Source organism: Staurois parvus, unplaced genomic scaffold (genome assembly GCF_062004578.1).
Source record: "Staurois parvus isolate SC_StPar_1 unplaced genomic scaffold, SC_StPar_1.0 ptg000553l, whole genome shotgun sequence".
NCBI classification, from domain to species: Eukaryota; Metazoa; Chordata; class Amphibia; order Anura; family Ranidae; genus Staurois; species Staurois parvus.
The window spans coordinates 992,892-1,011,996 of NW_028318349.1; the positions used below are offsets into that span (position 1 = coordinate 992,892).

A 19,105-nucleotide genomic window follows, 5' to 3' on the forward strand; every position below is an offset into this window, starting at 1 on the left:
TGCTTTGCATGCTGCATTGAGATCGGTTAATATGTGATTGTCAATGTTAAAACAGAAGTGCAGGGAAAGTTTGTTTTCTTTTTAAGTTTTGGAGTGTTGATGGGTTAGATCCTCTGTCAGTTTATATGGCTGCCTGTGTCCCGTTAGTGGGATTCGCCCTCTGTAAGGCTTCTTCACACTTTTCCTCGGCATCGTGGTGACACATGCTACAGGTATTAGCGCATTGCAGTGCCATTTATTTGCAACGCACTAATTACCATGATACACACTCTAATAAATGATCCTTTCTTTTCAGATCGATCTCTTCCAATAGTAATAATCGATCTGTAGTTGACAACCCATTCCATCAATGTACCACAAACGGAGAAGTAGACTTGGCTCAGTAGTTTAACTACTTGCTCTCCTGAGGATTTACCCCCCTTCCTGACCAGGCCATTTTTTGCATTACGGCGCTGCGTTACTTTAACCTCCCTAGCGGTATGATTATTTCAGATTTTTGGTGCTGAAAGTGGTACCATTTTTTTGCATGGAAATATGTATTTTTTTTATTGTAGGCCTGTAATTTTTAGGAATAACTCACTGAAATCTGTCCAAACAAAAGTCTAGTAAACATCCCGAATATGATAAAACTTGAAACACGAAATCATAAATTATAATTTAATAAATAATCCTAAAAAATAATAATACATTTTAATTCAATAATATAATCAAACCTAAAACACTGAAATTTGAAATATAGCGCCAAGTTCGCACATCACTGAGCAAAGTCGCAGAATCGTTTTCAGTGTCTGATGACGAATTTCCCCACGAATCATTATCACTCAATTCTGCAAGTGGTACTGATTTACCATCGCTGTTCTCTAGCTGGTCTAAAACCGCTTTTGACATAAAGGGACGCTTTTTGGACGCCATGGACATTTCTCAGTTTCCAGGCAGAAAGAACAGTAAAAATGTAGGCAGGGCACAGGGCAAAGCACTCGGGACAAAATGTATGTGAAATGGTTTGAAACAGCAATGTTTTGCTATGTAATATTCGTTTACAAAAAAAATGACAGTTTTTAAAATTTTTAAATTTGCCGCCGGTTCCGGCCCCCGTACGTCCCAATGTCACAGGGACCGTAACACGGATGCTGGCATCGGCTGGAGGAGATGGCCGGGGACACTGCAGGAGGGACATCGCGGGAGCAAAGGACAAGGTAAGCGCTGCAGGGAATCCCTGAACAACGCCACATGGTAACCCCGAGCTACACTCGGGGTTTCCGCTTTTGGTACTGAAACTTTACCCCGAGCTACACTCGGGAATACCGCCAAGGAGGCTAACTGACAATTGCGCGGTCATGCAATGCTGCACCCAAATTAAATTTGCGGCCTTTTTTTTTACCACGAATTGAGCTTTCTTTCGGTGGTATTTGATCGGCTGTGTGTTTTTTATTTTTTGCACTATAAAAAAAAAAGACCGACAATTTTGATAAAAAAAACAATATTTTTGACTTTTTGTTATTAAACATGCACAGTAAAAAAATTTAATCAAATTTCCTCATACATTTAGGCCAGAATGTATTCTACTACATGCCTCTGCTAAAAAATCCCAATATGTGTGAATTAATTGGTTTACGTGAAAGTTATAGCCTCTACAAATGGCGGTATAGATAATGGAATTTTTTTTACTGTTTTTTTTTTTTTTATACTAGTAATGATGGCGATCGGTGACTTATAGCGGGACTGCGGCAGGCATTCTGGGTTACTTGAGCTTTCCCCATGAGTGCCACATTTGCCTAACCACTTGCCCTTCTGAGGATTTACCCCCTTCCTGACCAGGCAATTTTTTGCGTTACGGCGCTGTGTTACTTTAACTGACAATTGCGCAGTCATGCAATGCTACACCGAAATTAAATTTACGTCCTTTTTTTCCCATGAATTGAGCTTTCTTTCGGAGGTTTTTGATCGCCTGTGTGTTTTTTTTTTTTGCGCTATAAAAAAAAAGACCTACAATTTTGAGAAAAAAAACAATATTTTTGACTTTTTGCTATTAAACATGTCCAGTAGAAAAAATTAAATCATTTCGTCATAAATTTAGGCCAAAATGTATTCTGCTACATGTCTTTGCTAAAAAAAAAAAAAAATCCCAATATGTGTGAATTAATTGGTTTATGTGAAAGTTTTAGCATTTACAAATGGCGGTATAGATACTGGGATTTTTTTTTTCACTAGTAATGGCGGCGATCAGCGACTTATAGCAGGACTGCAGCAGGCATTCTGACACTGGGTGGAACTGACTTGGTGTCACTGACATCCCCAGTGACACCAATATAGTGTCAGTGCTAAAAGAAAAAAGCACTGACACTGTATTAGCGGCACTTGGCAAGAAGGGGTTAACATGAGGAGCGATGAAAGAGTTAACTGCGTGCTAGGAGTGTTTTACATAGGGGGCCGTGTCAGTGTGCTTCACTGTAAGCACACTGCTTTGGATGGCTGTGTTGTGCACAGCCATTGAAGGCAGTGTGCCCGAGCTGACAGGGAGGTAAACTATTCGTAAACAAAATAGTTCTCCCCGTCGGAAATCACCGGGCACCAGCAAGTAATCACCGTCCCGTACCCTGTGATTGACAGTCGCGAATGGCGGCGCAGGCACAACTCGTGCGCCCCCTATTCAGAGATGAAAAATCACATATGTATGATTTTGCGCACCCGTGCCTCCCTGTAGCAGTATTTCTGCTATGGGGGACAGGAAGTAGTTAAATACGATCATAAGTTATCGATCGCATCTGTTTCCACCATCTAATCTCATGTATTGAAATACTATCACATTCACAAACAGTGTTCAGTGCTGCGATAGTATATTTTTTGAGATGGATGGAGCTTTGTTTTGGCCATATTTAACCCGTTCATGACAAGGGTAAAACAAATCCTAACACCTGAACACAGTTTTGCAAATCTGACATGTTAGCAATACTGTATATATCATCCCAGCTACTGATTGTTTCCAGGTGGATTATACCTTTTTTATCTCCTCGTGACTGCGCTATAGTCGAGAGACGGCTACAGCGTCTCCAGTTGTGAGAGGCTGTCCATTGACGTCCTTCCACATGTACGCATCTGGCGCGCTCTGTGACCACTGTGCTCTTTGAACACAGCTGATCTCAGATCACAATAAAGGGCCAATCACAGCGGCCCTCTATCATGTGGTCAGCTGAGTCCAATCACAACTGGTCACATGTGAACAGACTTGCTCGTTATTGGTATTTCTTTCCTTACACACTGTGTCTGTGTGAAGAAAGGGGAGCCGATAATCAATAAGACTGACAGTACACTTGTTTACACTGATAATCAGGACCAAAAATAACACTCGGGCAGCCTATACAGTGACTGATCATTTTAATAGCCAATCAGAGGCTATCACAATGATAAGTATCCAGGCCTTCCACTTTCTGATCTTTGGTATAGGACCCGGAGCTCTCAGCAAGACCCCAGTCTCTAGGCTGTGAGCGGCCTGTGCATATATTCAGCCTCACGGATAAAGACCCACTTTCGTAAGGTCAGATACAGATATATATATATATATATATCTATCTCTATATATATGTATATATATACATATGTGTGTACAGTTGGTGGGAAGGGGTTAAGAACTAATGGGTTTGTTATTTTGTTATTATATAAAAGAAAAAAAGACCAACATTTTAGAAAAAAAAGTTTTCCTTATTCCGTTATCACAAATAAAAATGCCAGTACAGTACACCCCTGAAATGACCCCTTTAAAAAAAAAAAAGTAAACACCCCAAGGTCATTTTTTTAAATGTTTTTTTTTTAAATAAAGCAACATGCTGGAAATAGGGTGGCTAAAACATGGAGCTTGGTAATGGTGCACTAGACGTATCCGCATCATAGGTCATACACAGTGGAGTAAGTAAAGGGATTAATGTACTGGTTACATAATTGGGAGGATGGAGATGAAGACGTTAATGTGCAGAGGTGCAAAATGAGGGGGAAGGGGTAGATGTACAGGTACCATAGATACAAGATGGAGAGCAGATGTATGGGGGAGGTAAAAGATTTAAAATGGTTTCCACAATCACACCCCATCCTACCCTGCATCTGCAGAGCTAATGACTGGTCCTCCTTCCTTCTGTTGTAAGAGGAAGAGTTGGGCTCTCCAATGTAAACAGTATACTGTTTACATTTGTGATTGGATATCAATTATATAGTACAGAGCTGTTCAGATCGGTTCTGTACCCTGTGTCTGTGAATGAATGATGGGAAGGGAATGGAGGAAAAGATGTATGCACTTATTCTCTAAAACAACTAATTCTGTCTAAATTGCTGTATCTTCTCATTAGCTTATCTGACAGAAGTCCTTCTCAGATTCTGCACTCACCGGGTCTAGGGCAGCCTTTCTCAACCAGGGTTCCATGGAAGTTTCCTCTAGAAGTTGCTAGGGATTCCTTGAGTTACAGCTTATTGACCTCCCATTTGATGGTGTCTACATACACTATATTGCCAAAAGTATTCAGGTTTTCCAATCACCTCCATGGCCACAGGTGCATAAAATCAAGCACCATGGCATGCAGACTGCTTCTACAAACATTTGTGAAAGAATGGGTCGTTCTCAGGAGGTCAGTGAATTTAAGCGTGGTACCGTGATACACATGTAAAGGGCAAGTGCTACAACCCTCATAACAAATTCCAGGAGGAGTATAAATCTCGCCGTGCTATTTCCACGGTCTCCATCCGCCGACCCAATGAGTCAATCACGTAGGATTGGCAACAAGGTCTTGTATGACTGAAAAGCGTTAATGTTGCTTGTCTTCTGGAACGGTTTTATACTGTATTCAAATAAAGTTTCTACAGTTTTTTCCCACTTTGTTGCCGATCCTACGTGATTGACTTAGTGGTACCGTGATAGGTTGCCACCTGTGCAATAAGTTAATCCATGAATCGTCCTTGCTACTAAGTATTCCACGGTCAGTTGTTAGTGGTATTATAACAAAGTGGAAGCAACTGGGAATAACAGCAACTCGGCCACGAAATGGTAGACCATGTAAAATGACAGAGCGGGGTCAGCACAAGCTGAAGCACACAGTGCACAGAAGCCACCAACTGTCTGCAGAGTCAATAGCTAAAGACCTCCAAACTTCATGTGCCCTTCAGATTAGCACAACAACAGTGCGTAGAGATCTTTATGGGTTTCCATGGCCGAGCAGCTGCATCCAAGCCTTACATCACCAAGTACAATGCAAAGCGTCGGATGTAGTGGTGTAAAGCACGCTGCCACTGGCCTCTAGACCAGTGGAGACGTGTTCTCTGGAGTGACAAATCACACTTCTCTGTATGGCAATCTGATGGACATGTCTGGGTTTAGCGGTTGTCAGGAGAACGGTACTTGCCTGACTGCATTGTGCCAAGTGTAAAGTTTGGTGGAGGGGGGATTATGGTGTGGGGTTGTTTTTTAGGGGTTCGACTTGGTCCCTTAGTTCCAGTGAAAGGGACTCGTAAGACATCAGCATACAAAGACACTTTGGACAATTTCATGCTCCCAACTTTGTGGGAACAGTTTGGGGATGGCCCCTTCCTGTTCCAACATGACTGCGCACCAGTGCACAAAGCAAGGTCTATAAAGACATGGATGAGCGAGTTTGGGGTGGAGGAACTTGACTGGCCTGCACAGAGTCCTGACCTCAACCTGATAGAACACCTTTGGGATGAATTAGAGTGGAGACTGCGAGCCAGACCTGACCTCACAAATGCACTTCTGGAAGAATGGTCAAACATTCCCATAGACACTCCTAAACCTTGTGGACAGCCTTCCCAGAAGAGTTGAAGCTGTTATAGCTGCAAAGGGTTCGCCAACTCAATATTGAACCCTACAGACTAAGACTGGGATGCCATTAAAGTTCATGTGTGTGTAAAGTCAGGCGTCAAATACTTTTGGCAATATAGTGTAGGTCCAGGGCCAATGCCACTTGGCAAAGTCAGTGGCATGTAGCCAATGATCTTTTTAGCCAACTGTAAGGGTGGCACTCTGATGACCACTGTAAGTAGGCATTTTTTACTGACCATCAATGAAACAATTTAGTGGTGTTCCCTGAGAGCTGAAAATTATTGCAAGGGTTCCTCCTGAGGTAAAAGAAATGCTGATGTAGGGGGATAGAAGTTGTTATCCATAATCACATTCACTCCTTAAGTTCTTCCTTTTATAATAAATACAATGTTGCCTTGATAAGAAAGCATCAGTGCTTTCCAAAAACAAAGATTTTCTGGTGATTGCACATTCTTGAAAGCATCTGTATTTGCAGTATTTTGTTTTGCTAGAAACTGCTGAGCATAGTATCCAGTTTTAAATGATTTACACTCTACTTAATGTTGTTGAATCTGGTAAAACGTCTTTGGTACAGGATGTATAGACAGTTTGATGCATTATTAAAGATGTTTTCCAAAATGTTATATTTTGAATCTCTCTATCATGAAGGTTCTTTGCAGGTAAAGTAGGTAACACAAGGACCATTGCCCCTTTATTGCTTACACTGTATACTGATCAGCCATAACTTTATGACCACTGACAGGTTAAAGTGATTCGAAAGGCAAAAGTTTTTTTAAGTGGTAGTAAAGCCTACCTGCTTACTTATACCTAAAACAGGGCATACCTGTAGGTACACCATTTAGGAGATATTTACTATAGCAGCAGCCGGTGACATCACCGGCACATGTGCACTAGGCTCTCAATGGACGGTGTGCTGTCCATTGAGAGAGCCATGACTCCTGTGTGCATGCACGGGAGTGACGTTATCGCAGCTAGGCCGGTAAAGAAGCCATGGCCCGCTAACCCCGAAGGAAGACCGGGTGAAGATGGAGGCGCCTACAGCGGTGACAGTGCACCGCTGGAGGGCTTCGTTCTAAGGCAAATCTTTCATAATGTTCTAGTATGCGATGCATACTAGCATATTATGCTGTTATTTTGCAGGGGAAAATTTTGGGATTTTTTTTTTTTTGCGGTTTACTACCACTGTAACTTAATGCATTCTCTACATTAAGGTAAAAAAACTTTTAATAGAACTCCTGCCAAAGCCCCCCCCAACACTTAACTAAGTCTTCTCTTGATTGAGCACTTTTCTGTCTGCAACAGCTCTTCTCCCCTCTTTCTGTATTCACAGGAGGCTCTGATAGCAGCAGGAACCATTAGCTCCTGCTGCTGTCAATCAAATCCTGTGAGCAGGGACTAGGGGGCATAGCCGAGTCGCGCTATTGGGGGGCCAAAACCAAGCCATGTTGCGTATTTCAATGGATTCACACAGCCCGTCTCTGGATCAATCCCACACATATGCCCCCATAGCACACAACTTGCTATGGGGACACACAGAAGAGAGGAGGAGTTGAGAGCACTGGCAGGGGACCCCAGAAGGAGGTTCAGGACCACTCTGTGCAATACCATTGCTCAGAGCAGGTAAGTATAACATGTTTATTTAAAAAAAAAAAAAAAAACCCTGAAGTATTACTTTGAAGGATCTGTTACTGACGGCTTGATGCCAGATACCACAGCATACCCCCAGAGGTCTAGTGGCATCCATGCCTCGACAGGTCAGGGCTGTTTTCGCGGCAAAAGGAGATGTTTTGGCAGTAAAAGGGGAACCTACTCAATACTAGATGGGTGGTCATAAAGTTATGGCAGATTGGTGTATATGATGTATTTCCCTAGCACTGAAGGAAGAGTTCTGCCTAAGAGTAGAAAATGTCTGTCACACAAAATCTCATTCTGTGTGCCTCTTGGTAAAAGGCTTCGCTTTGTTACTGTGGGGCCTGTCTTAACCCCTTGACGCCGAGCGCACACAAATATGCGGCCTCTCGGCGTTTGGGCCTTGACGCTGAGCGGCTGCATATTTGCGTGCCATTAGAAAATACATATGTGCTGAGAGCGCGTGCCCTGTGCGTTCCCAGCACATATGTCTGTGACTCATGGAAAGGTCCTGATCTCCCCTTGCCATCGAGACCTTTTACGATCATGTGATGGCGAATCACGGCAGTCACATGACCCTAAAACCCCGCCCGCCTTCCAACTTCTGAAACTCTTAAAGGACCGGGATGCACTGGCGCGAAGTGGTTAAAGACCAAACCCCGCCATCTGCCATCCCCACTGAGAATGCCTTTGTTGGCCATGAGGTGTGGGCATCAGGCAACTGGTAGGGCTTCATCTTTCAGCCAGAGCTCACATTAACCTCTTGCCACCCACATAATGCAGCAGCAAAGAGGGTGGATTTTAATGCCCACATGCCGCACATATGGATTCATGCTTTCTGTGCTGAGAGTGCTCTCCCCGCACAGTAACAAAGCCGTCAAAGACCGTTCTCTGTCTGCACTAATAAACAGGAGTTAGCCGAACCAGCTCCTGATCATGAGACCACTTTGGCAACCAAATACAGTGGTCACATGATGTGGCTGGTCCTTCCTGACCCTCGGGCATACAGACCCTATGAAAGGGACACCTGGGCTGGGTGAAAATGGTTTAACTAATTGAACCGAGTTTTGAGAGGCAAAGCATGAAACCGTTTCTGCCTTACAAGGGCCCGTTCACAGGAGCAGCTACAATAGAATGCAGCGCCTACTGTGCAGTAGGATGCACCGATCCCAGCGCATCACATGTTAAGTTTTATAGCAAACTTAATTCAAACATCACAAAGTGACATGTAAACTCAATATTTCATATTCCTGATATGTGCCTGATGTACCATGCTCTTGTATGGAAAAAAAAATCCTGTTCTCTGTGTATTGCTTCCTTTGTGTGAAATCCCTGGTGTATCTGCCAGTCCCTCTTCTTTCCTAGTAAATCTGACCACACTAAGTAGGAGAGCACAGCATGGTCAGTTCTCTAGTTGTAATGGGAACTCAGCATTCTCTTTTCCAATGTTTACACTTATCCTGACACACCTCCCCTGCACAGCCTTGCACTGGGAAGATCAGTGTATTGCTGTTTCTCCTTCCCCAGCTCTTATGTAGCTGAGAACAGAAGGAATGTGATCAAAAATGTTATATATATACAGTGGGGATCGAACGTTTGGGCACCCCAGCTAAAAATTTGTATTAATGTGCATAAAGAAGCCAGGGAAAGATCATTTACACTTTCAAAATAACAGAAAACAAAAAAATGGCGTCTGCAAAAGTTTGGGCACCCTGCAGAATTTATAGCATGCACTGCCCCCTTTGCCAAGCTGAGACCTGCCAGTGTCATGGATTGTTCTCATTCATCGTCTGAGAAGACCAGGTTATGTCAATCTCAAAGGTTTTAAATGCCCAGACTCATCTGACCTTGCCCCAACAATCAGCACCATGGGTTCTTCTAAGCAGTTGTCTAGAAAACTGAAAATATTTGACGCTCACAAAGCTGGAGAAGGCTATAAGAAGATAGCAAAGCGTTTTCAGATGTCAATATCCTCTGTTCGGAATGTAATTAAGAAATGGCAGTCATCAGGAACAGTGGAAGTTAAAGCAAGATCTGGAAGACCAAGAAAAACATCAGACAGAACAGCTCGCAGGATTGTGAGAAAAACAATTCAAAACCCACGTTTGACTGCACGATCCCTCCAGAAAGATCTGGCAGACACTGGAGTTGTGGTACACTATTCCACTATAAAGAGATACTTGTACAAATATGGTCTTCATGGAAGAGTCATCAGAAGAAAACCTCTTCTACGTCCTCACCACAAAAATCATCGTTTGAACTTTGCAAATGAACATATAGACAAGCCTGATGCATTTTGGAAAAAAGTTCTGTGGACCGATGAGGTTAAAATTGAACTTTTTGGCCGGAATGAGCAAAGGTACGTTTGGAGAAGAAGGGGCACAGAATTTAATGAAAAGAATCTCTGTCCAACTGTTAAGCATGGGGTTGGATCAATCATACTTTGGGGTTGTGTTGCAGCCAGTGGCACAGGGAACATCTCACGAGTAGAAGGAAAAATGGATTCAAAAAAATTTCAGCAAATTTTGGATGGTAACTTGATGCCATCTGTGAAAAAGCTGAAGTTAAAGAGAGGATGTCTTCTACAAATGGATAATGATCCTAAACACACCTTCGAAATCCACGGGGGATTACATCAAGAGGCGTAAACTGAAGGTTTTGCCATGGCCTTTACAATCTCCTGACCTCAACATAATTGAAAATCTATGGATAGACCTTAAAAGAGCAGTGCGTGACAGACAGCCCAGAAATCTCAAAGAACTGGAAGACTTTTGTAAGGAAGAATGGGCAAATATACCTCAAGCAAGAATTGAAAGACTCTTGGCTGGCTACAAAAAGCGTTTACAAGCTGTGATACTTGCCAAAGGGGGCAGTACAAGATATTAACTCTGCAGGGTGCCCAAACTTTTGCAGACGCCATTTTTTTGTTTTCTGTTATTTTGAAAGTGTAAATGATGGAAATAAAATCTAACTTTTGTTGACATATTATAAGAATGTCTAATCTGTAATTTGATGCCTTTTGGAGATTTTTCCATCTTTCCTTGGCTTCTTTATGCACATTAATACAAATTTTTAGCTGGGGTGCCCAAACTTTCGATCCCCACTGTATATATATATATATATATATATATATATATATATATATATATATATATATATACAGTATCTTACAGAAGTGAGTACACCCCTCACATTTTTGTAAATATTTTATTATATCTTTTCATGTGACAACACTGAAGAAATGACACTTTGCTACAATGTAAAGTAGTGAGCATACAGCTTGTATAACAGTGTAAATGTGCTGTCCCCTCAAAATAACTCGGCACACAGCCATTAATGTCTAAACTATATATGAAGAGAGGGACGAGCGCTGGATATGATAGGATTCAAGCTGCTAGCATATAGGTAAACCTCGTATACCCCATTCATCAAAATTCAAATAAAAATAAAAAAATGCAGCGCTTGAGTGTATAATACAGGGAATTAGCATGAATAACAGATTTAAATGTTCATATTTCAACATGCACCAGATTCCACATTCTTAAATTGTTAAAACAATAATCAGATGAGTAATGAAGATCTATCCGTCTAATCAAGGTGCATATAGTGATGGTGATGCTAAAATCATAAGTTCTGTGATGTATCCAAAGAAATCCGTGACTTCCGTGATAGGGGAATGACTGTATAATGCACTAACCAGATAGCGCAAGTACATGCGCATTGGAGTATAATGACCTACTCCTGGTCACAGCCAGATGGTCCTCAGCGTGAAGCCCTCAAGGACACCAGTGCACCACTCTTGCCGTCTCCTACCACCAGGGGGGGTGCGCCTCTTTACAGTAACACGAAATCACTTTGTATCCTCTATCGCCAGGATTGGTGTACTTTCTTATCAGGAGATCATCTCAGGGGCTCAGCAATAAGACCCAAAAGAAAGAAATCTTGATAGTGTAGTATTTTATTCAAAGGTAAAAAAGAAATATGCAATATTCCAATTATGATAATCGCAATGCTCCCTCCAATCATCATTATTATTCACCCAGACCCCAACAACAACATACACCAAATCCTTTTTTAGGGAGAGGTACAGGCAAAAAAAGAAACCTAAGGCAAGAGGAAGACGAGCAGGAAAACGTGTCAATAGACAAAAAGAGAAGAGTATGAATAATGATGGCATCTTTAATATTAGTAGTTCCACTCTAACAGACAAGGAACTTAATCTATTAAACAAAGGTTTAAAATATGCTCCACCATCCAAGTTGAATAAATTCAATACATACATTGACATCCATAGGTTTACGAGGAAATTGTCCCTTAAGAGACATTTCCTCAAGAATCCCTTGAATCGAGTTAGTACTATTTCGAATGCTAATATATGTAAGGCCTCTAACTTGAGGAATGCATCCCTTTTTAATCCCCCTGCTCATTCACATGTGAATATTTTTAAAAGTATGGTTCTTAACGACCTGGAGAATTTAAGGGTTAAGACCAAACGCCACCATTTTAACAATAAGAAACAAATAGACATAATGGTTAAAAGTCTACTAGAAGAAAAGGATCTGGTAATACGGCCAGCGGATAAGGGGGGAGGTGTAGTAGTGATGGATAAAAGCTTCTACCTCCTACAGGTAGGGAATATCGTTAAGGACACGAATACCTATAAAGAGTTATAAAGAGTTACTTAATAACCCCCTTATTACGTACAAAAAACTTTTAAAGGTGATATTGAAAAGAGGTTTTGAACAGGGGATTATTAATGGTAAAGAAAAGGACTACCTATGTCCCGCTGCCCCCCGATTACCGGTCATATACTGTTTACCAAAGGTTCACAAAGATCCTGTGAATCCCCCTGGCCGCCCCATCATTAGTGGAATCGGCTCTTTGTGCTCCCGCGTGGGTGAATTTATTGACTTTTTTCTCCAACCCTTGGTCTGCACTACCCCTGCTTTCCTCAAAGACACAAAACAGGTGTTGGCAGACATCAGAGAGGTCACTTTGAAGCAACCCACCTTCCTTGTTACCGCTGATGTCGCGGCTTTGTACAGCAACATTAACCATGATGATGGACTAGCCGCTGCTGAATATTATCTTAATACAGCTAACGATATACCAACCTTACAAAAGGCATTTCTGCTAGAACTTCTTGACTACACCATGAACCACAACTACTTTTGGTTTAGTAACAAATTTTACTTACAAATCACTGGAGTTGCCATGGGCGCGAAGTTTGCCCCGAGTCTTGCCAATTTATTTATGGCAAGATGGGAGGAGGATCTCATCTATTCCAGAGAGTGGCCACAATTATTGTTTTACCGTCGGTACATCGACGATATTTTACTCCTATGGGAAGGGGATGAATTTACCTTGAACAACTTCTTTACTACATTGAATCTCAATGATATGAATATTAAACTTACCTTTCAATATAGTAATCAGGAAATCAATTTTCTTGACCTGACATTATACATTGAGGGCCCGAAAATTTTGTCCAGGAGTTATTTTAAATCATCAGACAGGAATAGCTTTATCCCTAAAGATAGTTGTCATCATCCGAGATGGTTGAGCAACATACCAAGGGGACAGTTTCTTCGGATCTACAGAAATTGTGACAAAAAAGAGGACTATGTCCTCCAATCTGAGATCTTAAACGGAGATTCGTTGAAAAAGGCTATAACGCCAATATGCTCGAGGTTGAGAGGGACAAGGTGGGGGGCATGAATAGAGATAGTCTTATCATTACTAAGCAAAAGACTAACACTGAGAGATACTGCCCTTTTATCACTGACTTTTCTACTCAATTTAGGGATGTAGCTAGCATTATCAGAAAGAACTGGAGAATTCTTAAAGATGATCCGGTGCTAGGGAGTCATTTACCGGAAGCCCCCGAAATCACTTACCGTAGGGCACCACCTCTGAGAAACACCTTGGCCCCCAACATTGTTAACCCACCAAAACAACTTTCCTTTTTCTTCAACCGGAAAGGGTTCTTCCCCTGTAATAAATGCATGCTATGCACTAATAATGGAATTCATAAATATCCAGTAACCACATTTAACTCCAACACAACTGGTAAAACATATGAAATTCAATCTACCATCACGTGCAATAGTACCCATGTTGTATACCTATTGGAGTGTACATGCGGTAAGCAATACGTGGGACGGACTATTAGGAGACTTCGTGACAGATTGAGGGAGCACCTTAAGAATATTAACAAGGGGTTCAAGGAACATTCACTTTCCTTGCATTTCCGCCAAGCGCATAATAAGAACCCACATGGCTTGAGATTTATAGGAATTGACACAATACATAAACACTGGAGAGGAGTACACAAGTTAAGAGCAGTTTCAAAACTTGAAACTAAATGGATTTTTTTATTAAGAACACTTGCCCCACATGGGTTAAATATTGATGTGGACATAAATTGTTTCTTGGATACCAGGTAATTCCTTTTGGGTTGTCCTTGCTTCATCTCAACAAATATCCAGTATGTACATATTATCGACATTGATGTATCTTTAGGGTTTCCGGGGGAAACTATGGTTTTATAACATCATTATCTTACCTCGAGGGGCTTCTCCCTCCCCCCCCCCCTCTTCCACCAATCAGCTGGATGATGGGCTTATTCTTCCTTTTCTGTTCAATACGCACTATTCGCACTGGTTGTCATCCAAATTATCCTAATTATCCATTTTTACCACTGGTACACGAATTTTGACGTGGATATGTCCCACAAGGTTAGGGATTAACGCCCCCAGTGATCCATATGGGGTTGCTTTTGTTTTAATCATAGTTTCCTAGGGAATATCCTAGGGGCTATTTTGATATTGTGGTTTTATTTCATTTTTAATTTTCATTATGTTTCATGACCATTTATATTATGTCTATGATCATCAGTAATAATTAGATCATATGATTATCATTATTTATATGACTGTTCGCTTATTATATATTTTTTATATTTTGCGCATTGCATTGGCTGTGTGTAATCGTGTTTTTAATTATTGTCGATTTTAACTTTCCTTTTATGGAATTTCTGGTGTTGTGTGTAACTTTTAATAATCTATAATGATGGCCCCTGGCATCTTTGCATGAATATAGGGGGCTGGTACTTGTAGTTCTACCACACCAAGATTCAGTATTTGCAACCAGCACTTGGCATGGTTTATCCCTTTGCTTGATATAGTTATCTCCTCCTCACTATCCCCAATTGATTGGTATTATGCTGAGATCTCCTGGCATTGTCAATTGTGCTAGGTGTGTTCTCTCCCATCACAACCCCTTCTTTTATCTGGGCTGTGGATCCCTTTCTCTGGCTCTGCAGTCTTGGTCTTCTATAAAATGGCCGTGGGATACGATCTGCGCATGCGCGGGTTATCCGCGATGACGCGGGAGGCTTGCATTGCGCATGCGCGGGCGTCTTAGCCTCGCGCATGCGCAGTAGCGCTAAAATGACGCGGAAATGCGTCTTTTCACAATTAAGAGGTCCTCTATATATAAGGGACCATGGTTGAGAGGCACATTCCCTTTGATAATGTGCCATTGCCACGAAACGCGTTAGGGATAAGGACACCTCTCACACCATTTATTATCCACTGGTTTCATGCATCTGACTGTCGGCCATCTTTTTGGATTCTATGCATCAGCTTTTTGGACATTACCATGTAAGTGTATTACTTACTTTTTTACCTTTGAATAAAATACTACACTATCAAGATTTCTTTCTTTTGGGTCTTATTGCTGAGCCCCTGAGATGATCTCCTGATAAGAAAGTACACCAATCCTGGCGATAGAGGATACAAAGTGATTTCGTGTTACTGTAAAGAGGCGCACCCCCCCTGGTGGTAGGAGACGGCAAGAGTGGTGCACTGGTGTCCTTGAGGGCTTCACGCTGAGGACCATCTGGCTGTGACCAGGAGTAGGTCATTATACTCCAATGCGCATGTACTTGCGCTATCTGGTTAGTGCATTATACAGTCATTCCCCTATCACGGAAGTCACGGATTTCTTTGGATACATCACAGAACTTATGATTTTAGCATCACCATCACTATATGCACCTTGATTAGACGGATAGATCTTCATTACTCATCTGATTATTGTTTTAACAATTTAAGAATGTGGAATCTGGTGCATGTTGAAATATGAACATTTAAATCTGTTATTCATGCTAATTCCCTGTATTATACACTCAAGCGCTGCATTTTTTTATTTTTATTTGAATATTAATGTCTAAACTGCTGGCAACAAAAGTGAGTACACCCCTAAGTGAAAATGTCCAAATTGGGCCCAAAGTGTCAATATTTTGTGTGGCCACCATTATTTTCCAGCACTGCCTTAACCCTCTTGGGCATGGAGTTCACCAGAGCTTCACAGGTTGCCACTGGACTCCTCTTCCACTCCTCCATGACAACATCACGGAGCTGGTGGATGTTAGAGACCTTGCGCTCCTCCACCTTCCATTTGAGGATGCCCCACAGATGTTCAATAGGGTTTAGGTCTGGAGACATGCTTGGCCAGTCCATCACCTTTACCCTCAGCTTCTTTAGCAAGGCAGTGGTAGTCTTGGAGGTGTGTTTGGGGTTGTTATTATGTTGGAATACTGCCCTGCGGCCCAGTCTCTGAAGGGAGGGGATCATGCTCTGCTTCAGTATGTCACAGTACCTACTGGCATTCATGGTTCCCTCAATGAACTGTAGCTCCCCAGTGCCAGCAGAATGTATGTATAGGTATATATGTGTGTGTGTGTGTGTGTGTGTGTGTGTATATATGTGTGTATATATAATATATATATATATATATATATATATATATAATGTGTGTGTGTGTGTGTGTGTGTGTGTGTGTGTGTGTGTGTGTGTGTGTGTGTGTGTGTGTGTGTATATATATATATATATATATATATATATATATATATATATATATATACACATGTTTTGACTTTAAATTCTATTTTAAACTGCATGGGTTGTTAGCCACACTGTTGAGTGATGTGATGGACTACATTGCACCACATTGTTTTGAAAAGAAGTAATGCATGATATATTTTTATTTTTTTACACTGCATACCATCGCAATGGGCTGATGTGAACTGGCCTGCTAGGAAGCAAGGCATTTTTCCTTGTTTTTGATAGGACTGCACTGGGGTACGCTGCTTGGCATAATTTCACCACATTTGGTGTGAACAAGCCCTAAAGGCTGGTGCAGGTATTTTGTGTCTGTTGTAATGATATGCTTACATTAAAGAGGCACACACTATGTTTGTGATCGTATAGCTACTTTGTCACACTTACCATTTCCCCTGGTTATCCTATTAGGCTGGGTGGGATGGGCTTTGAGCAGGGGCGGACTGACCATTTGGAAACTCGGGCACTGCCCGAGGGCCCTGGGTCAGTAGGGGGCCCCATGAGATGCCCCTGGTACCTTTTTCATAGGCTTTTTTGAGTTTGGTCAAGGACACAGGGGCCCTATGATCCCCTATTGCCCGGGGGCCCCATGAGTTGTCAGTCCGCCCCTGGCTTTGAGTAATGCAATACATGTTGTAGATGTGCCTAAAGCGTCATATTGTCTGTGCAGAATCCAGGCCCTCTGTACACCCTGGGTCTAGCATTCTCAGAGGCTTCAGAAGTACTCTTCAGCGCTATTGTTATCTTAGTAAAAAACTTAGGCCAGGTCAGGTTCACTTTAAATCTCTTAATGTCTCTAGCAGTCAGATTCCCCGGTCCAAATTCCTGGCTCTTCCCTTTCCCACCTCATTCCACCTACTGCATTCCACATACGGATGAAAGGAGAATAGGAGCCCCTTATAATGGCTTCAACATGGGAGAAAAGTTGTAAACTCAGGAGAACGAGCGAGTGTCTCTGTGAGCGTGCTTTAGAAGACATTAGTAGTTCGAAGGCACTGGCAAGAACTGAAATGTCTTTTGGGTGGGCTGACACTTTATTAGAACTGGCAGTATGCAGTAGATTTGTTCCAAAAGTATTAGAATACCTCCAGCAGAGATGCAAAGTTACACTAGAACAATGAAAAGAATGCCATTGGGAGAATCAATTGCAAGTAAGCAATACAGAATTTCTATAGAATACCAGCACAGTATTTGGCTTATTCTAGCCTGGCTAGCTTTAGCACCACTTCTCTTTATTGGCCGCTCATATTTTAATATCTGCAAGTTTTTAAATTAAACATTTGTACAATAAAGCAGAGCTAAACTCCCATCCTCCGCCGCTTTAATAGTAGAGTGGAGCGAGAGGCAAAACAGTGCCAGATGGAGGGCGGGAGCTACATTAGTTAATTTTGCAAATTAACCAGCAGGTGATTGGTTGCTAGGCAGTTCTACCAACCAATCATTCGCTTGTTAACATGCAAAGTTAACTCTGACAGCTCCTGCCATCCACCCAGCACTGAGCTGCCAATCGCTCTGATGTACAGCCTGTGTAAGGAAGGATAGGGCCACCTACACACGGCTGTGTTACTACATTTGGGGATAGAGAACACTTCTTTCGGGGGGGGGGCAGAGGACACTGCTGTGGAAGATGGGGGTATGCAGAGGACAGCACTATGGAGGGGGGGCAGAGGAAACAGCTATGGGGGCACAGGACACTCCTGGGGAAGAGGGGGGTGTGCAGAGGATAGTGCAATGGAGGGGGCAGTGGATGCTACTGTTACGGGACGGGAGGAATGCAGAGGACAGTGCTATGGAGGGGGGGGGGGGGGCAGAGGTCAGTGCTTTGAAGGGGTGCAGAGGACATTAGTGTTATGGAGGAGGGTGCAGAGAACAGTGCTTTGAAGGGGTGCAGAGGACATTAGTGTTATGGAGGAGGGTGCAGAAGACATTAGTGTTATGGAGGAGGGTGCAGAGGTCAGTGCTTTGAAGGGGTGCAGAGGACATTCGTGTTATGGAGGAGGGTGCAGAGGGCATTAGTGTTATGGAGGAGGGTGCAGAGGTCAGTGCTTTGAAGGGGTGCAGAGGACATTCGTGTTATGGAGGAGGGTGCAGAAGACAGTGTTATGGAGGAGGGTGCAGAGGACATTAGTGTTATGGAGGAGGGTGCAGAGGTCAGTGCTTTGAAGGGGTGCAGAGGACATTAGTGTTATGGAGGAGGGTGCAGAGGACATTAGTGTTATGGAGGAGGGTGCAGAGGACATTAGTGTTATGGAGGAGGGTGCAGAGGACATTAGTGTTATGGAGGAGGGTGCAGAGAACATTAGTGTTATGGAGGAGGGTGCAGAGGACATGAGTGTTATGGAGGAGGGTGCAGAGGACATGAGTGTTATGGAGGAGGGTGCAGAGGACATGAGTGTTATGGAGGAGGGTGCAGAGGACATGAGTGTTATGGAGGAGGGTGCAGAGGACATGAGTGTTATGGAGGAGGGTGCAGAGGACATGAGTGTTATGGAGGAGGGTGCAGAGGACATGAGTGTTATGGAGGAGGGTGCAGAGGACATGAGTGTTATGGAGGAGGGTGCAGAGGACATGAGTGTTATGGAGGAGGGTGCAGAGGACATGAGTGTTATGGAGGAGGGTGCAGAGGACATGAGTGTTATGGAGGAGGGTGCAGAGGACATTAGTGTTATGGAGGAGGGTGCAGAGGACATTAGTGTTATGGAGGAGGGTGCAGAGGACATTAGTGTTATGGAGGAGGGTGCAGAGGACATTA

At 42.6% G+C, this 19,105-nt stretch overlaps 1 protein-coding gene across 1 annotated transcript in view; it reads left to right on the forward strand.

Moving 5' to 3' along the window:
• Nucleotides 1–19,105, forward strand: part of NUBPL (NUBP iron-sulfur cluster assembly factor, mitochondrial) — a 54,221-nt gene that overhangs the window by 323 nt on the left and 34,793 nt on the right. The gene's annotated exons all lie outside the window — the stretch shown is intronic.